The 20255-nt window shown below is 44.3% G+C and overlaps 2 long non-coding RNA genes across 4 annotated transcripts in view; one reads left to right on the top strand and one right to left on the bottom strand.

Annotated features, from left to right (window-relative positions):
• The window catches only part of LOC128398493 (uncharacterized), an 88606-nt gene that overhangs the window by 57617 nt on the left and 10734 nt on the right, over nt 1-20255 (top strand). The window contains exon 1 of one of the 3 annotated variants that reach the window (XR_008327146.1): nt 12282-13056. The exons of the other annotated variants lie outside the window; for them this stretch is intronic. This is a non-coding gene — a long non-coding RNA (uncharacterized LOC128398493). Of the gene's footprint in view, nt 1-12281; nt 13057-20255 lie in introns of those variants that run through there. 3 annotated transcript variants of the gene reach the window in all.
• LOC128398496 (uncharacterized) lies at nt 13086-15880 on the bottom strand. The gene is made up of 3 exons (XR_008327148.1): nt 15733-15880; nt 15099-15225; nt 13086-13667 (listed from the first exon to the last, which is right to left on the bottom strand). It is a non-coding gene; the product is annotated as an uncharacterized LOC128398496 (long non-coding RNA).

Below are 20255 nucleotides of genomic sequence, written 5' to 3'. Positions count from 1 at the left end.
TAACTGTAAACAAGTGAAAATGCTAGCAGCATTAAGGTAAATTCCACAGTATAATATACATCATCATCAACATCATAATCATCATCAGCATTGAAGAATGAGGGGAGAAAGTTATCTAAATGGATATATAAGAATATGCAGGAATGGTAGGGAAATTAAAGGAACCAGGGAAGGGGAAGAAGGGAAGCCATTGAATGTTTTTATTAAAAGAAATATATCAATGGTGGAAATGTATGCTTGAATGTGAGTGTGATTTTGGAAATGGTAATAATGAAAATTACAAATAAAATTTTAAAAAGAAAATAAACGCAAAATACTACACTTTGGCCATACTGCTGGGATTGGCAACAATTCTGACCATAATTTTGAGGACACTCAATCAATTTATAGAATCATAGAATTTGAAGTGACTTCAGAGATCCAACCCCTGTCCAATGCAGGAAGCCCCACTATTACAGGATTCTTGTTGGATGGCTGTATACCCTCTGCTTTAAAACCTGTGATGAAAGAGAACCCACCACTGTTGAACAGCTTCTACTATCAGGAACTTCTTTCTAAGGTTTTGTCTAAATTCTTTTTGCTTGTGTTTTGAACCCATGGGTTTGCCCTATCATCTGGAGTAACAGAAAATAAATTTGCTCTATCATCTGACAGCCCTTCAAATATTGAAGCCCTATCACACCATCTCTTAATAATCTCCAGGCTACACATATTCAACTCCTTCAACTATTCTTCACAGGAGTTGGTCTTTTGGCTCCTCACCATCTTTGTTGTCCTCCACTGAAAACTTTGCAGTTTTCTGATATCCTTAAACTTTGATGCCAAGGACTGGACATATTATTTCTGGTAAGGTCTGACCAAAGCAGAATAGAACAGTGGGTTGTAGCCAGTGCTAGTCCCACTCAGAGTAAACCCACTGAAATTAATGATGTGCTTAACTTAGGTTCATTTACTTTAGTGGGTCTACTCTGAGTAGAACTTATTTGGAGACAGCATTGACTGATCAAGTGCCTGGACGAGTGAGTGCAGTACAGTATTGTTGTTTAGAAACAGGTGCTACCCGCAACAGAGGAGTGTGCATTTGCAATCCTGACATTCTTGTGAGTGAATCTGGCAACTGAGCACATCACACCTCATCTTTAAAAGTTTGGAAGGCAGGGCATAGGAGCTGTTAGGAGATCAGTTGTGCCAATCCAGTTCTGAACATGTCCAATTCCTGAACTCCTGAGTTGTGACTCCTGAACAGTATGTCCAGTGCCAAGCCTCTACTGCTACTTGCCTGCCTGAATAAAAATCTCTTTCTTACCTACATGTAAGACCCTTTGCTTGTGTTACATGAGAGGCAGGACAGCTGTAATGGAGACAAGCTCTTGCAACTTGGTGGGTTTCCCATTTCCCCATAAGAACATGCCTAAAAAGCTGCTGTTTTTCTGCTGATAAAATATGGAAGTTTTTGCTCAAATCTTGTGTTCCTCTTTCTACAGATGGGGGAAAACCACTTTTTTACAATTGTGCAATATATCTGTATTGGAAAATAGATATCTCTACAAAAGAAACACAAGCATGAGGGAAGATTTACAGACTGTATGCTACAAATAGGTGGCAACTGTGCATCTAGTGCACTGACACCTGCCTGTTTGTATCTGAATAGGACTGATATGGGTCAACATTCTCTGATTATGTATTTTTTCTCTGCCTTCCTTCTATGTGCTTTTTTCCTAGGCGGGTTCACCCCAAGTTAACAGAATCTGGCTGTAGGTGTGGGGAGGACTTGGGAGGATGATCTAAGAGGGTTAGAGTGGCTAGTGGGGGGGGGGGATTCCATTCTGTGTCAGTTGCATAGGCTTGGGATGCTCCTGGTTCCATCCATGGAGCACCTTGATTTTCAGTATGTAATTCTAGGTTTTGATGAGGAGCTCCTGGTACCTAGTGAGAAGGCTCCAACAATTTCCTTAAGATTTGGACTTTGTGTAAGGAAAGGCAGCTATAATTATGCCAGCAATGCTCTCTCTGTTCCTCTTATCCCAGTGTCATGAGTCAGCCAAGAATACTGAATACTATTCTAAAAACACATTTTCCCCTTATGAACATATGTGTATTTTTTGGAAAATGCCTCTTCATTAAATGGCTTCACTCCTGTAACAGCAAACTCAGGTGGTGTCAACAGGCATATAGCTGAAATGCGGTCACATGTCTGAGGGAACTGCAAGGTTTGCAGGAATGTAAGAAAAAAGTTTCATAAAAAGCTAAACGTGGGGGGAAAACCACCAAAAGCCCAATTTTGATATGTGGAATATTTTGTGTCCAAAATAAAATCAGAGGAGAAATAGATTTGAGCATTGTGCTTGGGGGCATCATTTGAAAGACACTGAAGAAAGTTTCTTCTGTTGGAATGTGAGCATTCACTGCAACATTTTATGGTGGGTCCCACTTGTGTAGTAAATACTCAAGAGTCAAAATGAGTGGTCTGGGAAGTCGTCCCCCCCCCCCAAGTTTGGACATTTTTGTTTAGGTCTCACTGTTGTCTAGAGATTCCACATGTCTGTGCCTTAGATATAGTTCAAACCTGAAGATGTTTTGTGTCAAATATACCTAAACCTGTGTCTTCCTAAGTGTTGATCTTTGGGTCAATACTATTCCAACAGGCCTCACAAGAAAATCCCCAGCAAAAGCAAACAGATGTGATAGGGATTCTGCAGAGAAATCAAGTTCATCTTTCTTCTAATCCTCCCTACTGGGGGAAATGTGAGAAATAATAACTGCAGAACCACACACAAAGGAGCTGTAGCTTCAAGTCATTGTCACATGATGTCTTACCTAGAGGTTCTACAATAATGCCTTTGGAGGTGCATGGACTATTTCATCCAAATAATAACTGATCCTGTGGAATCACACAAGCCTTGCCAATGTTGCAATATTTAAACCAAGCTTCCCTTCTGACTTCAAGCCTGATCCTGTATATATGTGGTTTACTGTCCCGCAATATGAAATGACAGATCTGAATGCAGATCTGATGTTGGCAGATAGTGTACTTTCCTCCTCTCAACACTTAGGGCTGTCAACAATTATTATGACTGAAATGCACAGTCATATGGTGGGATTCCAGGGGGCACACCTAGAATGCGCACAAATGCATAAGGCACTTTTAGATCCAAGCCCTTTAACGAATGGCAATGCCGATAAATGTGAGCTTTTGGAGCAAAAGGAAATTAGAAGATAAGAAGTGCAATTACAATAAAACTATTATTTAATTTGAGAAGTGTGAAGGCAGTAAAGAGAAGTCTATGTAATTACTAGGCAATGAGGTTACAACTCTATAAAACTTCATGATGCCCATTTATCGGAAGGCAGTCTTCTGTTCATAGCAATACCTCCAGTAGTGGCAGATGTTCACTTCTTTAGGCCCATATACACATTTAGCCACACTAGCTGAGATGTACTTCTAGCTTAGTGGTTGAGCGTATATCTCAGGTACTAAAATTGCCGTTGGTGGAAACCAAAGGCTGGATATATTTCTTCACTGAAGTTAATAACAGAGGAAACTGGACCACTAGTAATTAATTGTCAGCTACTACCACTACTTATATTGTTGCTAATAATGACTGGAGTGTGTTACAGTGTTTACCTTCTCAACATCAATTGCCGCCACTGTTATAACTCTTTATCTAGTTGTGTATTATAGGCCTGTGTCTGGAAGTGAAAAATGACTTAAGTGTGTTCTAGTGTCAAAATGCAAAACAGAAACATGTTTATTTGTAAAGGCATATACAAACATAGACAGTAAATATTATTAGTACAAACTACATGTGCCAATAACATTTTTTAATGTACTCATACCACTGTAAATGCAAAAGCAACATTTTCATTTGTGTCCAGAGAGAGAAAGGTGTATTAGTCTGTTGCAACAAAACCAGTGGTCTTACTTCTGCATTCTAGAAATAACAAAGAGGTCAGCCTCTACACAAAAACAATACATGGACACAAACTTGACACCAGAAATGTCAATATCCAAAGACCAAGGGGGGCACTTTTCAACCTCTTCAACCAACTGTATCTGGTAGCCATCCTTGAACAAATTACATCAAAGGGAGACTGCTAATTCATCAAGTGGTTCAGTGTGAATTGAATTGGGGCACTTTTTATATTTTATTTTATTTTAAAAATCACACTACCAGTGATTTACCAATGTCAGTATGTCTGTGTTATCAACATTGAATGGTTTTTGGCTTGTTTTGGTACTCTTATAATCTGGTGTAAGTAAGTAAGTAAGTAAGTAAGTAAGTAAGTAAATAAATAAATATCCTTTTTGCTGACTGAACTAATATTCCTTCCCAGAAAGAAGAGATTCAAAGTATCTAAATCTTCTATCTTCATAAATGGTGCATACAAACAAATAACACAGTAACTCCTCCTCTACTTCTCCACATAAACAAATTATCAGTTTAAGAGGAATTTCTTATAGTAGCCAGTAAAAAAGGTAAAGGGACCCCTGACCATTAGGTCCAGTCGTGGCTGACTCTGGAGTTGCAGTGCTCATCTCGCTTTATTGGGGGAGGGAGCCGGCGTACAGTTTCCAGGTCATGTGGCCAGCATGACTAAGCTGCTTCTGGTGAACCAGAGCAGCGCACGGAAACACCGTTTACCTTCCCGCGAGATTTATCTATTTATCTACTTGTACTTTGACGTGCTTTCGAACTGCTAGGTTGGCAGGAGCAGGGACCGAGCAACGGGAGCTCACCCCGTCACGGGGATTCGAACCGCCGACCTTCTGATCGGCAAGTTCTAGGCTGTATGGTTTAACCCACAGCGCCACCTGCATCCCATAATAGCCAGTAAAGACGGCTTAATACCTTTTCTGGAAACAGAAAAGATGTAAAATAGTAAGCATATGCTCCTAACAGCACATTCTAATTCTGGATTAATTGATCTGGAATGACTATCACCTTAAATTGTGCCATCACTACTATAGTAAAGCCACCACTTCACAAACAAATATTTATTCAAAAATTGGAAACAAAGCTGTGCTATTATTTCACTACTGTGCATGTACTAAGAAGTAGCTTGAAAACACACATTAAATGGGCTATAGTGAATTTGGGGTATTCCTTCTCACTTTTTTGCCCTAGTATTAACTATACAAATTCCATTTACCCTGCTTGGACAGGGGGTGGAGCATGTAGTTCTTTTGTTTACAACAAAGTTTGCTGTCAGTATTTGGACTGTTCTTCTACTGCAACATCCATCCTATAGGTTGCAGGAAAGTGTATGAAGTTATTTCCTTGAGAAAACTGACAGCAGCCTCTAGGCTAAACTTTTGATCCGCCAGTTTTCTGCCATTTTCAAAACAGCAAAGATTTGCAGTTCTATGTGCCCTCATTGCTTATGATGGCAGATCTGCAGGAGGGAAGGGCCTGAAACAAAACTGACAACGTGACAGACAAAATGGGCAAACAGAGCACAATTTTTGAACCTAATTGTCACTTATTTAAAGAACAGCAGTATCCACAAATATGAGTATTGAATTGTACTGAACTAAGTCTGTTTGGAGGCATAACTTAAGAAGGTATGTAATTTCATAGGCGGACAAAGGGATTAATTAATGTACAAAGAAGACAAGATTTTTATCACCACTGTCACAATTCTATGCATTTCTACTCAGAGGCAAGTCCCACTGAGATGAATGGGACTTACTTCTAGATAAGTGGTCTAGGATTCTAATCTTACGTATTGTCTTTCAGAAATATTCATGGGTAGAGGTTTGATATTTATTTATTCATCTATTTTACAACTTTATGAACAGCCCAAGACCAAAAACAGTATACAAGAAGACTGTACACCCTGTGCACCTACTGTACATATGCTTCAGTTACTGCCACTATCTTATGAAAATGATTCAAAAACCATATCAAAAAATGTATGGAAGGGTTCTTACACTTAACATTTAAGGAGCATGCAGTATTAATATGTGTGATGCTAGCCAGGATGGAATTTAGGGCAGGTGACCCAGGCATCCACCTGGAATACAGAGTTTGTAGGGGCTGTCATGGGCTATGATGCACTCAACAACTGAAACACATAATACAAAAACTTTGTATGGCATGGATAAATACAGATTATAGCACCTAGCATGCAAACACCTGCCTTAAATGACTGGGATAAATCATGCATGCTGTGACTCAAAGTTGTAAAATGGGCTACAAATGAAATAGAAAACAAATTATTCAAAAGTTTAACAGATGGAGGTGCCAAAAACTGCTCCTTGCTTGCAGCGCCATTTCCTCTAGAGCTGGGTCTGAGGTTAGCACTAAATTTAATAGTATCTGGTGTGTTTCTGAAACTCTTTGAATTATAGTTCTCTATACTTCTGGGTACTATTTGTTGCTTGCCTCCTTTTAAAAAAATGATAACCCTTTTTTCTACCATATGTGCTGAATATTAGTTGAGCTTATAAGTAACTCATCTAGGGAGGAGAACTGTTTTAAGGGTTGGCATTGTTGAATGAGTGTTTTGCATTGCTGTAGTCATAAAAATATCACTTTAAAAGTACATAAATAAAAAGGCTTTGAGAACAAGGAGAAGCAGTCCTGAAGGAGAGAGGCAAAGTCTTCACTCTTGTAACAGTGTAACACTCAGCACCCCAAGTACCCACTCAAGGCAATGGATGCAAAGCATGCTGATGAGCCACCACCATCACTATTATGCAAATATCTTTGTGTAATTTTTACTATTTCTGTGATGTTACCAGAGACATCAGGGGTAGAAGCCATAATTAGTCAAGCTCATTTTCCTTAAGTAATGTTGAATGTCAGCCACTGATTTTATTTCACTTGGTAAATAAGTTAAAATGTGTAGTTTATCGAGTAATAATAAAAAATAAACCAAAGTTTAAGAGAAAGTTTATGAAATGACTGCTCAGCTTGTTTAAATCAGTTATCTGGTTTCAATGGATCTGCTCAGGCTATTTTGACGCCATTCATTTAATCACATCCTTGCCCATGCGGAAAGACTGGGCTCCCCCCCCCCACCTCCAGAGCAATGAAATTCGTATAAACAACTTCCCAGTCATGAGGGACAAGGGATTAAGAATTATGGCTAACACAACTTGATACCTCAATGGTTGTTTTTAAAGGGAACAGAGCAGACTTTTCCAGATTTTTAAAAAACAATATTGTACAGAATTACTAACCTTAATATAATAATAAATGATTTTATTGCCTATTGTATAAAAAAGACATTGTATAAATAAGGCAGTCTTCCAAGAATGGTTATGCTTTTTGTGTCTCAGCTGACTGTAACGCTGACTGCATCTGCATGCGTTTCACTGAAAAGAATTCAACAGAACTTTTATTAGATGAAAACAACTTGCATTTGTACATTTTTCTCCCAGCCCATCACAATGTGGCACTGGGATGGGTAACTCTAAGGCTGACACACGGAAATACCAGTGGCATGTAAACAGATGCCCAATGCTGCTCTGAGTGCCGTTGATTTCAACAAATTTCTAGATCCTATTTTGGAGGTCCAGTTGCTAGTGTCAGAATCATCAGGGGGCTCTTAACCAAACATTGACTGTAGATGTTGGTGTTACAGCTGGTTTTCCTTCTACCAATTCCTGAATATATTTGAAAAATAAGATGTAGCACCCACCCTCAGCCTTTTCTGTACCTTAAAAACTTCCATACATTATTTGAATAGTGACTATGCATCCACAAGACTTGTATAGGGAAAGGAAAAGGCAAACCTATATAAGACCATGAAATCCAACACACATTGTTTAGAAGTCTAAATAACTATTGCCTTTAACTGCTTTGTAAGGATGCACAAAAAGGAGACTTCTTTAAGAATTAAAAGATTTGTGTGTGTGTTATATTTCCTAAAGTATCTTGTGTTGAAGACCCCACCCAAGTGCCATTAAATTAATAAAAAGCAGCTTTTAGAACAGGTATTGCCCCCACTGCAGAGCATCTACGGTAAGTATGCATCCAAGGGTGCAGCTAAGAGCTGGGATTAACCAGGGTAGGAAATCAATGATATTGACAATAAAAACACATAGCTTCTCTGCTGAAACTCTGCTTGACAGTGTTGAGTCTAATTATATAATCAGACCAACAGGACATATTTTGCCTTTGGTTGTGCCTTAAAAACCCCATTAAAATCAATGATGACACAGAAGCGCATTATGAGGGTGAAGTCAGGAAGGTTTCAGCAGTCTGAACTGAGGAAACTCTACTGGAAGCTCCTGGGTGGTGAGCAGTGCTCCTCTTATTTGACTCAATTAAACACCATTTACAGTTAGGATATAGTTTGGAAACAATTGTGCTTCGTGGAGAGTGCAGATTATAGTATAATATCAGTATCAATGTTTTTAAAGGGAGGAGCAAAAACAAAGTAAAAGACACCACACATCCAAACCCCCAAGCTCAGTGTGCAAGGCTGCGTTGCAAATTTTATAAGTGGTGTTGTTCATATTTATTGGTTGAATTTTTACACTAAGTTGTCTCAAAACGGCTTGCACATTGTTGGATGTTTCGCATGCCCCATTAAAACCACACTGTCACCACCAACCAGCCTTTTAAAAGGCTTTTCTGGCATGATACCCCACAAGCCCTGATCTGGTGCCAGTGGCACAATATCTCATTCCCATGTAATGGCTGAGGGTAGTCTTGCTGCAGGGGACAAACACAGTGTTCCCTGCAACTTGTAATAACAGAACTACATATGTGCTGCTTTTTAAATTGTGGGAAGAACACAGCCTGCAAGGAATTGTTTAGATATTAAATACAAATAAAGGGTCTTGAAGTAGTTGGACAGAGCAGTGGATAGCTTGGAGATTTTCTAAGCTATTGCTGGATGAGTTTAAGCTGAGATGTAGTGATTGGCCCAAGGCTATTCAGTAAGCTCTGTGGTTGAGTGGAAATTTGAAGCCGAGTCTCCAAGGTCCTAGTTTGAAACTCTAACCACCACCCCACATTGGCTCATACACATGGGCAAAATGGAAACCAACGTTTTGGAGCTCATTATTTTACTGGATTGTAAGCACAAAAGGGAGATGATGATATAATTAATTTGCTTAAGTGCTTGAGATACAGTGATCTAAAACCCTGATGACAAAAACTGATTGCAGAGTTTTATCTCCCACATATTGAAAAGTTACCTGTTCATTTTAAAAGCTAAGATTAAACATAAAAAAGACAAAGAAATCAGTTTGTTTGCCTTCAAAATAAGCTAGAGCCTTTGGCTACTCTGCCATCCCTCTTTATGACTTCTGCTACTCATCATTTTGGCCTGGTTAAAAACTTCCTTGAGATATACTATGGCAGGGCTGAGTCAACACATTTTGTTGCCAGAAATGGACAATGATGTCCTCTCTGTTCTGTATACAAAGCAAACCAGTTTGGCAAATTAATCTTACTTCAACCCCTAGGAATGGGACAGAATTTTCCACCACACCCAAGACTTAGTTCAGGGAGGCTCACACAACAGAATCTACTCTCCATCCCTCAGCATCTGCCATCTGAAGTGGCCGTCTTATTTTAATGGTAGAGCCAGCCCTGTACTGTAGACAGAACGAAGCTTAGAATGTCTACCTTCTCTTCTATACAGTTCTCAAGCATATTTCAAATACTTTATGAAAGCATCCTAAACGTTTAGAACTGCCAACTGGTTCTGAGAAGTTGCAGTCAAATATGCATGTTTTTCAAAGATCAGTAGAAACCGGACTAAACTCTAGGGCAGGCTGGGTGCCTCTGTTCAAGCCAAGCAAGAGAAGGCAGCTCCAGCCCTCTTGGTCTTGAAGGGACCAAGATTCTGCATGGGTCAGTAGGTGGCATGTGAGCCCTGAGGAAAGGCTGCTGCTCTCAAGAGCACCGCACAATCCTTCTCCGGCAGAGCTGAGCTGAATTCTTGAGAGTGCATTTAAAGATGATGTAACAGACACATATGAATTGCAAAATAGACCCTTGGGGGATTATAGACGCAAAATGTTACATGATAGTGTGTTTATGTATGAGTTTGACTATAGAAACATAGCTAGCATTGCATATGTATAGATGTATACGCTATACCGGGCTCCTCCATTTATGCTTTTGCACAGGGAAAAGACCTGTCATCCTGAGGGGGAAGTAAATGAGAAGCATACAGCCAGGCAATGGAACCTCTACCTGCTATCACTCAGCAGCTCCCCTGAAACAGCATGGCTGCTGTTAGTATTTCTTTCCTATCTGCCCTTAGACAGACAGGAATAAAAAGTGGGAATAAAAAATGTGCGGTCCGGCAACAGATCACAAAATAGGAGTGTAATAGAACAAAAGGTGATGGGAACAATGGCCTAATAGGGTTGGGGATATACTATCCTAGAGCAATGCTAGGTGTCTGAGGGTGAAGATCTAGAAACAGCTCCAGTGTAAATGTATATGACTTACTTTTGAGACAATCTACTTCAGGGATTCCTGTAGGGCAATGGTTCCCAATTAGTTAAGTACTGCAGACCCCCTGTTTTTCAAAAGCTAAGCCATGGACCCCATTTTTGAAAAAAATGATATCTCTATGGTAGCTTTTGTTGTGAATGGTGCCTGGGACCCCCTGGAGGGGGCCCACAGACCACCAATTGGGAACCATTGCTGTAGAGCAAATAGCAGCTAGAAAGCAAATAAATGAAATAAATAGTCATATAAATGTGCACTGGTAACCTCAAGGCTTGATTACAATAATATTCTTTATGTGGGGCTGCCCTTGTATCTGGTGAGGAAGCTGCAGTGCAGAATGCAGCAGCCAGGCTGCTCATAGGAGAGAGTGTGCTGCACTGGTTGCCAATTTGCTACCAGGCCAGGTTCAAGGTATTTGGGACAATTCACAAAGCCCTAACCACTTGAGCCTAAAGCACCTTAAGGACCCTCTTGTTTCCTGTTGCCTCACCTCAAACACTGAGATCCAATGGGACACTTCTGGTGGTTCTCCACACCCGAGGTTTAGCTGGTCTAAAGGACTGATCCTTTAGCGTGGCAGGCCCTGCCCTACCAGTAGAGGTTCAGCAGGCATGATCAGTCTCTTCTTTCAGATGTCTTTTGAAAGCTATATTGTTTAGGCAGGCCTTTGCAATACGAATTTTCTCTTTTTAACCAATCAGTATTTACTAATTTTTATGGATGCCTTTTGCCGATTTCACTAATATATGTGGATATACAGTATTTTTAGGAAAATATGGATTATAAACAAGTAAATAAGTAATTTTTTTAAAGAAGCAAACAAGAACTTGTGTGAAAATGGAAACATAACAAGCATGAGCATAAGCATTTGAGGCAATATTTTAAGCTGGCTTATGAACATTTAAATAATAAATTGCAGCACACCTGAGTGCCGCCACCATCAGGTGCAGAATATTGGAGATGGAGGCAGAAAACCCCACACGTGCCTCTTTCCCTTAAAGCTGCAGCCACAATTTGTTGCCCTTTCGTGACACCCAGCACAGGCTGCCAGAGGAAGAGGCTCCCCAGCGGGCTTGCTTGGCGCTCAGGCCGCCGGCTGAGGCGGGAAGAAAGGGCTGCGTTGGCGCCATTTTCCTCCCCCTTCGCTGGCCTTAATGAGGCCAATTATTACTTCAAGTGAGGGAGCTGTTGGGGGCAGGGAGACCTGGAACTAGTACAGTTTCTAGCTGTGGGGCAGCCTTGGCTAGGCAAGGAGCAAGGTAGCCTCTTCGTCCACACTCGCGCCCAGGGCGAGGAGGGGCCGCAGTTCCCACCTCAAGTCGAAGCGAAGAGGAGCAGGGGACGGGGCCGCCCTTAAGGCAGTAAGGGATGCAGGCCTGTCCGGGGTCGGTCGCCGTCGCCTCCTTCCCTCTTCCCGGCCCGCTCTTTTTACGTTTGCGGGCGGGGCGGGGCATGGAAGTTGCCTTTTGTCTGGCCGGGGTCAGACGGAGCTGTTTTGTTCGATAAAGCTTTAACGCTTCGTGAACACGCAGAGAAGGCCGAGCCCAGCTCCACTCTGGCCATCGCCATTGTTGGGCGGCTTTTAAAACAAGGCAGCCCTCCCCACACAGCCCGCTCCCAAAGAAAAACCACCACCCAGCCACCGGCTGGTTCGATCCCTGCAAAACCTCCAAGTTCAAACCTCGCCCAGCTTACTGTTAAGTTAACCAAGAAATGCCAGGCGAGAGAAAAAGCACACCATAGGAGCCAACTCCTAGGGGTCGAGATCCGTTCGCCGCCCTCCCTCCCCCGCCCCAATAAAAGATTTGAGGGCTCCCCCAAAAAATTGATGGGCATTGCCATTCAAAGGGTGTGTGTGCACTGCGTCATGTGATCGATTATGCGGGACGAGGCTTACCTGCCCCCCCGCAATATTTTATTCAACTTGGCACCCCTGGACAGGTGGAAGTGGAGACGTGCAGGGTGTGTGTGTTAGGGGTGTGTGGAGAGAGGAAAGCAGTGCCCTCTTCCTGGGGAAAAGACAGAAGGTGGCCCATTTCAGCAGCACTGTGGGCTTCATTGTCTGCAAAAATGCGCCTGGCTCGTAATGCTCCAGTTGGCAAGGAAGCCGGGCGGCGGCGGCGGGAGGAGAGATGCATCTCCTGCAAGGCGCTCTTCCGAATGGTTTATTTAAACAACCCAGAAGGAGAGGAGTACGGGTGGGAAAGCGGGGTTTCCTCCAGCCAGGCGCCTTATGAGCTGGTGTGAAGGATATTTCCCTGTTTGGCTTCTGCAACGGGCGACCGCCAAACCAAATAAGTCAAGGGGAGGGAAGAGGAGGCAGGGAATTGAATGTGGTCTGCGTACGTGTGTGTTTTTGTCTGCAGCGAAGTTTCCCTTGAGTGGTTTCATTTGGATTCTGTCTAGCCTCGCAGGCTCCATAATTCTTAAGACCTCCAAGCCTGCACCACCACTGCCCCAAGGAAGAGACCCTTCCCCAGCTTTCTTGAGCTATGCCGACTGAAAAGGGAGAGAGGGAGAGAGAGGGAAGGAAGGAGAGAAAGCTTAAAGCAATATGTGTATCCTGTAAAACGTCCATTCAGAAGTATGTCATTAGAATGCACGGAGATCATAGGTTAAATATTTCGACAAGGTAAGTAGGATAAATGGCCAGGGATATGATCTGGTATATTTGAATATCATTCTTATTTAATGTGTTATATAGCTGCAGACAGGAAAGTGCCTAGCGTTGCTTCCGTCTGAACATGCTTGTGGGTGCCTAGGACAGCGTTTCTCTGTGCCCAAGGAAAATATTTTTATTTCATTTTTATTTATTTTGGCGGGGGGAGGGATAGGGAGCGAGAGCGGAAAATCCTTTGCAAATAGAAAAGAAGACCTTTGCAACCAGAGCATGTTTTTAAAAACGCTGTCTGCAGAGAGAAGCCCAGGGGATTGGCTCGTTGGGCCTTTGTTGATGCCTCTTTGCCCCCTGGCGGCCGTTCGCCGTTAGGGCAAGAGGAGGCCTTCAGTTAAGAATTCCAGAAACCCTGCAAAGTGGGATCCCTACCGCACTTGTCATTGTTTTGGCTGCTTGCAGTTTAACTCCCAGCTGGAAATTTAGAAGGCAGACCGATGAAATCTAATGGTCGCGGGCGGGCCGAGATAGGTGGAAGGCGTAGCTCTCCTTGAATATCCTACCTCTCTCTCTCAGATGAAAAAGCGAGTGCTTTCCTTCAGAACTTCGTGTCTTTAAACAATTTTTCCCTGTAATAATAATCTTTGTTTCTGTTTGAATTTACGTAAATAAAACGGTATGTGGGACTAAACAATATTTCGAACGTTTCACGCCGCATAATTCTGGAAAAAGAAAGAAATGTCTAACTTAAACTACATCCAAATAAAGTGACGTTGGCTGTAGTCACCTGGAAGTAAGTCCCACTGAATTCAATGGGGCTTACTTCTGAGTAGGCCTGTAGCGCGGCGAAGCTGCAATTCTACTCACACTTCCTAGGAAGTAAGTCACGAAGAATTTAGTGAGACTTCCTTCTGAGTAGACATCCTTAGGGCAGCCCCACCTTTGCTTCCGATTAAGTTTATCTGTAAGAAATGGGACTTCCGATGACACTTGTGCATTTTGGGCCTCGACTGTAAGCGGGTTTGTTTGGAAGTTGTTTCTTCATTTTATGCAAGAAATTTCGATGCTGCCTGCCGACATAAACAACCCCAGGGCGGTTTACACATACCCGTTGCAACCACTGCGTCTTACTTCCAAGTAATGGTTTAGAATGCGGCGAAAAAAATGGAAAATTTATGTTTGCAGGAGGATAAATGTATTTGAAAGTACAAAAGTGGCCCTGACAAAGACACGTTTGCTTGCTGTTTCAGAAAGGTTTTATACTGGTGTTTTTATTTTCCATAGCGAACATTGTGATGATATATGGGATAATAAATGTGCGAATCAAACCAAGTGGCCTTTAATATATGCCGGGTGTCATTCAACAGAGTCAACCCCAGAGAAGACCCATTGAAATCTATGTGTCAATTTAAATCAGTGGGTCTACTCTGAGAATGGGTTTGTCGGATACCACCCAGTGAGTTCAATTTTCAGCTGCGACCCCAATAATCCACATAGTCAACATTATTCCAGCCCAGTCCTATTAACACGCTTACTCGGAAGTAAGGCCTGCTTAATTCCTCCAGACTTGCCTTGAGGAAACGAGTAGGATCGGGATACAAACCAATTTACGTGGGGTGCAAACGGCACAGGCGGACCACGGGCCCAGCCCCACCGCCTGGGAATGATTCTCCCTAGCCAGCTCAGGGGGGGCCAACTCAGGCCAAAGTTACCATCCGCAAATGGAGAGTGGAGCGAGCTGATGCAAATTCGCATCCGGTTTAAAGAGCTTCAAGGAGTCCGGGGAAAGAAGAGAGATATATAGGTATCCCCTTGCCATCCTGAACCCACTTCCCCGCGGAACTTGCAGCCAACTTGCTGCGGCGTGGAGAGCAAGGAGATCAGACTGTGCCGGGGCTTCCTAGGCTCGGAGATCTAACGGAGGCACTTTATGTAGATCACTCGGCGTGACTCTCCGTCTCCCCCTCCCCTTTATTAACTCTTGCTGCCATGGGCTTGCGCCATTTCGGAGTGCCTCCCTTAGCACACCGACCGACCTGTGTACCTGCTCACGTACCTACCTTCTTGGGGCCTGTAGCAAAGGAGAGAGACGCAGTTCTCCTTCGTTGCGCCGGACAACACCCTCGAGCAACTCGGGCTAGGTGGCTCCCCCCTCCGGCTGCTTTCCTTGCTGGAGACGCTTGACTGCTGGGGGCAACATTTGCCAAAAGTCAGAGCTGCGCGCAAGCTCTCAGGTAGCGCAAGCCAGCCGCCGCCCCATTCATCTTTCCCCACCGACCCCAATGGATGGCCCCCAACCCCCTCCCCACCTGCCGCAGGTGCGCGCATCTCCCCCGTCCTCCCTGAGCAGCGCCGTCATCCTCGCCCGGCTTCCTGGCTCCAAGTTCAATACTATGGGTGACATTTTAATTTTCTCTCTCCTGCCAAGCCGGGGAGCTTTGCGCGTCGCGGGGACAAAGCTGGCCAGGGTCACGGCGCCGCGGCCTGCTCTGTCAGCCCGTTCCGAGGCCTCGGATTGACGGACGTCTTTATCTGACACCGCCCCCCCCCAGCAGCTCCAGCTCCTCTCCCCGCCAGGCCCTACCTGAGGAGCCAGGCCGAGGATGACACGGGGGTCGATCGGACGAGCCCCGGATTTGGGGGCAGTTGGAGACGACGAGAGATGGATCAATTTTTCTCTATCTATGAACCCACCAGTCCACATTCTCTCCTCTCCTGCAGACAGCTGGCTTCCTCATTTCCATCCCTCATTGGCCTTCACTGCCCTCCTGGGCCACAAATTTAGGCGCATTTCCTGACCACGTTGCCGCCTGCACTCGCGGATCTGGTTAGGTGGAGAAGGCTTAAGTGTGGGCGAGGCCACTCCGGGCCACAGGTGATCCCAGTCCAGTATTTCAGAATGCCGCGGCCCTCCCTCCCTCCAAGCATTTCCCCCTTCACTTCGAATTCCCCTCGCCAATTCTTCCCAACTTCTGTATAGTTCCAATAATTGATTTTTTATTCAAGGCAGCCTGCAACTTTGTACCAACTTACCTGGGAGTAAGCACAATTGAACTCCCATAGAGTCCCATAGACTTGCTTCTGAGCATACATATTTTGATTTATCCCTCTGCTTTATTATCAGTGCGGCAGTGACATACAGAGGCACCCTAGATAGGTTTACTCGGAAGTAACCACCTTGCTCAGCAGCAGACTTGATTTTGGAGGAAGAGGAGGGACTATCAGCCGATCATGGGGAAGGAATATGGTACAACATGCTGGGGGGCATGGGCATAGTCAAGGGGGCCAGGGAGGGGCAGCTGCCCCAGTGTAAATCAATACAAAATACTTAATTAACTGAAGTTCTGCCCCCCAACATAAAGCCTGCCCCCCAACATGTTGGGGGGAGTATAGAAAATAATGCCCATTTCCTCCTATCGTTCCTGACCTAAGTAAACCGATTTCATTCCTCTGCTCAGCTGAATGAAGAATCTCTGGCTTTGTTTCAGACAAAAAATTAATCAGCTTTTATGCTTCCTTTTGCTGATTGGATTCACAAATACGAACGATATACACGTTAATAAAGCAGGAAAGCTGAAAAAAATAACAATTGACCCGATAGCTAGGGTGTGTCTTAGAAAATTTGGATAGTTAGGAACTTGGGAGTCTCCTATGGACTCCTAGGGAACGCCTAACCTAGAAACGCCTAACCTAAAAAGGGGGACTTAAAAGTGTTTGGCTTTCACTAGATTTGGTTCTTTATTTTGATTTTTCCTTCATTGTTTGTCTGCAAAGGAGTGGAACTTGGGAAAATTATGATGCAAAGTATGCATCCGGACAGTTAATCGTCCCTTTAAACAGCTGGATTCAGCTTCAATCGGTTCATTGGAAATAAATCGGTTTCTTTGATCACATTTAACCGTGTTATGACACGAGACGACAAAAAGAGGCTGGAGATGTACAACGTAGTCATTTGTGAGAAGATAAAATCTAAGACCTTCGCTTTGAGAAGGCACCGAGTGCCATCCTCTTGAATCCATTATTTTGTGAAGATGGTGAACCAAACCTTTTGCTTTCTGAACAGCACTGGAGAGGGAGAGAAAGAGAGAGATGAGGATAACGACCCGATACTTTCACTGAGCAAAATAAAATCGATGCCGCTCCTTGGGAAAGGGCCGCCATAAAGTTGGGGAACGTCTAGAAGCGAATGGGGGTCACCCGGTCCGAGCAGAGGCGCCGGGCCTTGAGCAGCAGGCGGGTTCTGTCGATACTACTGAACTGCGGCTGGGGTCGATACAGTAGGTTTGCCTTGGCAGGGCGAAGAACTTATCAATAGGGATTACGATCAAGTGTGTGGCGAGGTAATAAGGACGACTCTGTTGGAGCGCGGGCTATCAAACGGCAACCCTCACTCCAGCTCTCCCCCCCCCCCCAGCGATGGGGTGTGCACATCCAGAGACCTATGAATATTGGATGTCTGCTACATTCAGCCCGGCTGCTCTTACTTTCAGGACTCTTGTTGGGGCAGAATTTTTCATCAACCGGCTGATGACATTTCATTTCTTGCTGCCCCTTATGGGGAAGGGGGCGCGCGGAAACCCACACAATTCAGGGACCCAAGGGGCAAAGTTTGGATCCCGAAGTTGTTTTTTTTAAAAAAATTGCCCATATTTATATTTATTTTTAAAAGAACTGGTTCCACCAAATACTCTGCTTTTTCCATCATTAAAGTGTCTGAACCTTTCACATTGCCACACCAGCTTGCCCTTGCGCGCGAGGGAGGGGGAATGAGCGCAGCTAGGAGGAATCCCTTTTGAAACCGCATCCAAGCCACTTCCCCTGGGTAGTCTAAAAGGGGCCGGGGAAGTCGCTCATTGAATATGCACTGTAAAAGTTTAACCGTGGTTGCAGCCGTGGGTTCAAAATTGCAAAGTTAAATATTTGTTTTTAATTTTCTGGCTCAGAAATTTTAACTACCAGTCAGGGTTCCTCCTGCGGCTGCTCTAATGGGCTTGCATAAATAGTTTTGTTATTACCACTTGTCTGCTAAAACAACATTGGCTTCGCATCCTGACACATCGTATTTAAAATCCTGGCAGCCGGGAGAAATCTCTCATCTCGGGTGTGCGTGTGTGTCGCGGGGTGGGGGGAAGAATGGAAATGAACTTGCTTCCGCATTGAGGGCGGAGGAGGGGAAGAAAGCGAGGTTGATAAATTTATATAGCCAGTCCGAAAAATTAACAAAACACAGCGCTTCTATTAGTTTTTAATTAGGGTTTGTGATTTTCGACATGTTTAAAGGACAAGACTGTGTGCTTATGGAGAAATATTTCAGCAGGAAATTTATTTGATTAAATATATCTGCTGTGGGGTGAGATCCTGACCAATTGAAATGGAAATAGGCAGGGGCGACTTCCACTACATCCAGTGGGGCTCGGATTACACCGAATAAAGCCAGTCTTTTTAAACAACGTCCCATTTTAGAGCGATTGTTGAACGCCTAAATTGACTATTAGAAATCGCCAAAAAGGCACTCTCATTCTACCGGCGTTTTAGGCGAACTCTTCTAACTATCCCTCCTGGGCAAATATGGGCTCCATCCTTAAGACATTACTTAAACGCTTTGTTTGAATTTCGGAACGAATCTGGTGTGCACAAGAGGCATGGGGAATGTGGGGTTTTGGCTTTGGCACTGGCATTGTATTGCCATTTGAGATGCTTGTGGACTGGTTCTCCGCTCAGGGGAGACATCCTCCTCCAGGGCGTGGGCGCCCTTCGGACAAGAAGGGGAGCTGCTCACGAGTAATTCCGGTTGAATTGTGCCCCTGGCCAGTGGCAAAAATCTCCCTCCGATAGGAATGGGCCGCGGCTGCACACTTGATTTGCTTATTAAACTTAGCTACAATATATATACATTTCAAAGCAACAAAATCGTTTACTGTGTACTCAAACAACCATTGTACAGTAGTAGAAGTTTCCACGGGGAAGCAACCAACTCCTCTCCAAATCACTCCTTCCAAGGCTTGCGCTTCGTTGAACCAATGAAATTTACAGTTGACTGGCCCTGCTTCGGATGGCGCTGTTGGCACTTTCCAGAGGCCCCGGGCTTTGGGGCGGAATCTGGCACGCACCAACTGTATGTCTGTATACCTCAAGCCCAGCTGAAAAGCTATGAAAAGAGGGGTTCCCCTCTGCTGATAGTTGCGCAGCAGATCTGAATCTCCGGGAGCAACCATGAGTTGCAACGGGGTTTCTAAGGAGGAAAAGTGGTGCCTTCATTTCGACTAGGATCTTGGGCACATGCGGGGAGCGAGAGTGGGGAGAACAGTTAAATGGTTAAAATGCCCTGCCCTGGTCAGTTCCGTTTGCATGCACGGGCTGGGGTGTCCAGTCTTCCCCTACTTTTCCGCAGGGCAAGACGCTGCCATACTGTCGATTCTTTTCGAAGCCGGAAAACCATTTGCTTTAAGACTTGCTTAAGACTCTGTTGTCTTTCTGCTCCGCCCGGTTTGATCAGCCGATTCTATCGGCCTTTTCCAAAAGCTGGCGGATGTCATCAAATGCTGGGGGCCCCTCACCCCGATCCCGGCAAGCAGAGCAAGGGACCTCCTTGCTTTGGCCAAGTATACTGGGCAAGCTTTCGGACTGCACGTTCTTCTTCGCGCACAACCGTGATGGAGATGAGCACTTGTTTTAAGACGCTTTTAAAATACAGTCACAACCACTGGAACCAGATGCCCAAGACATGCCAGGCAGCTGCGGTTCTTGCAGCTCTACGCGCCAACAGCGCCACTTCCCTCGCTAGCTATGGCGGCTTCTCGCAGAGGCCAAGATCCAGGACCCGGCTAAGCCCAAGTGTCTCGTTTCCAAGGCGCGTGTGACACACCAGTGGCATTCCCGAAGGCAGTGGAGAAAGGGGCTAAAAAGCGATTGTTTGGGGGAGAAAGCCGGCTGCCCAAATCGGTACTGCGTCTGCTATTGGGTCCGGAGGAACACGTCGGACAACGGGAGAGTGCGGGGGGGACCTGCCTCGTGCTTAAAGGGTTCGCTTTCAGTTCAGCAACTTTCTAGTCCTCGACTTTCAACCTACGTTTACACCCATAAGTCATGAGAGGGATTCTTTTCTTACCCTTCCGGGAGTAACAAATTAGACGGCCCTGACTCCCGCAATGCTTTAATCCAAGGCTTGTTTGCTACTCAGCCGTCAGTTCTGATCTTAGCAAAATCCCTGTTCTTAT

The sequence above is a fragment of the Podarcis raffonei genome, chromosome 12 (genome assembly GCF_027172205.1).
Source record: "Podarcis raffonei isolate rPodRaf1 chromosome 12, rPodRaf1.pri, whole genome shotgun sequence".
NCBI lineage: Eukaryota > Metazoa > Chordata > Lepidosauria > Squamata > Lacertidae > Podarcis > Podarcis raffonei.
Note: the sequence above shows the minus strand (reverse complement) of the source record. Positions and strands in the feature narration are given on the sequence as shown.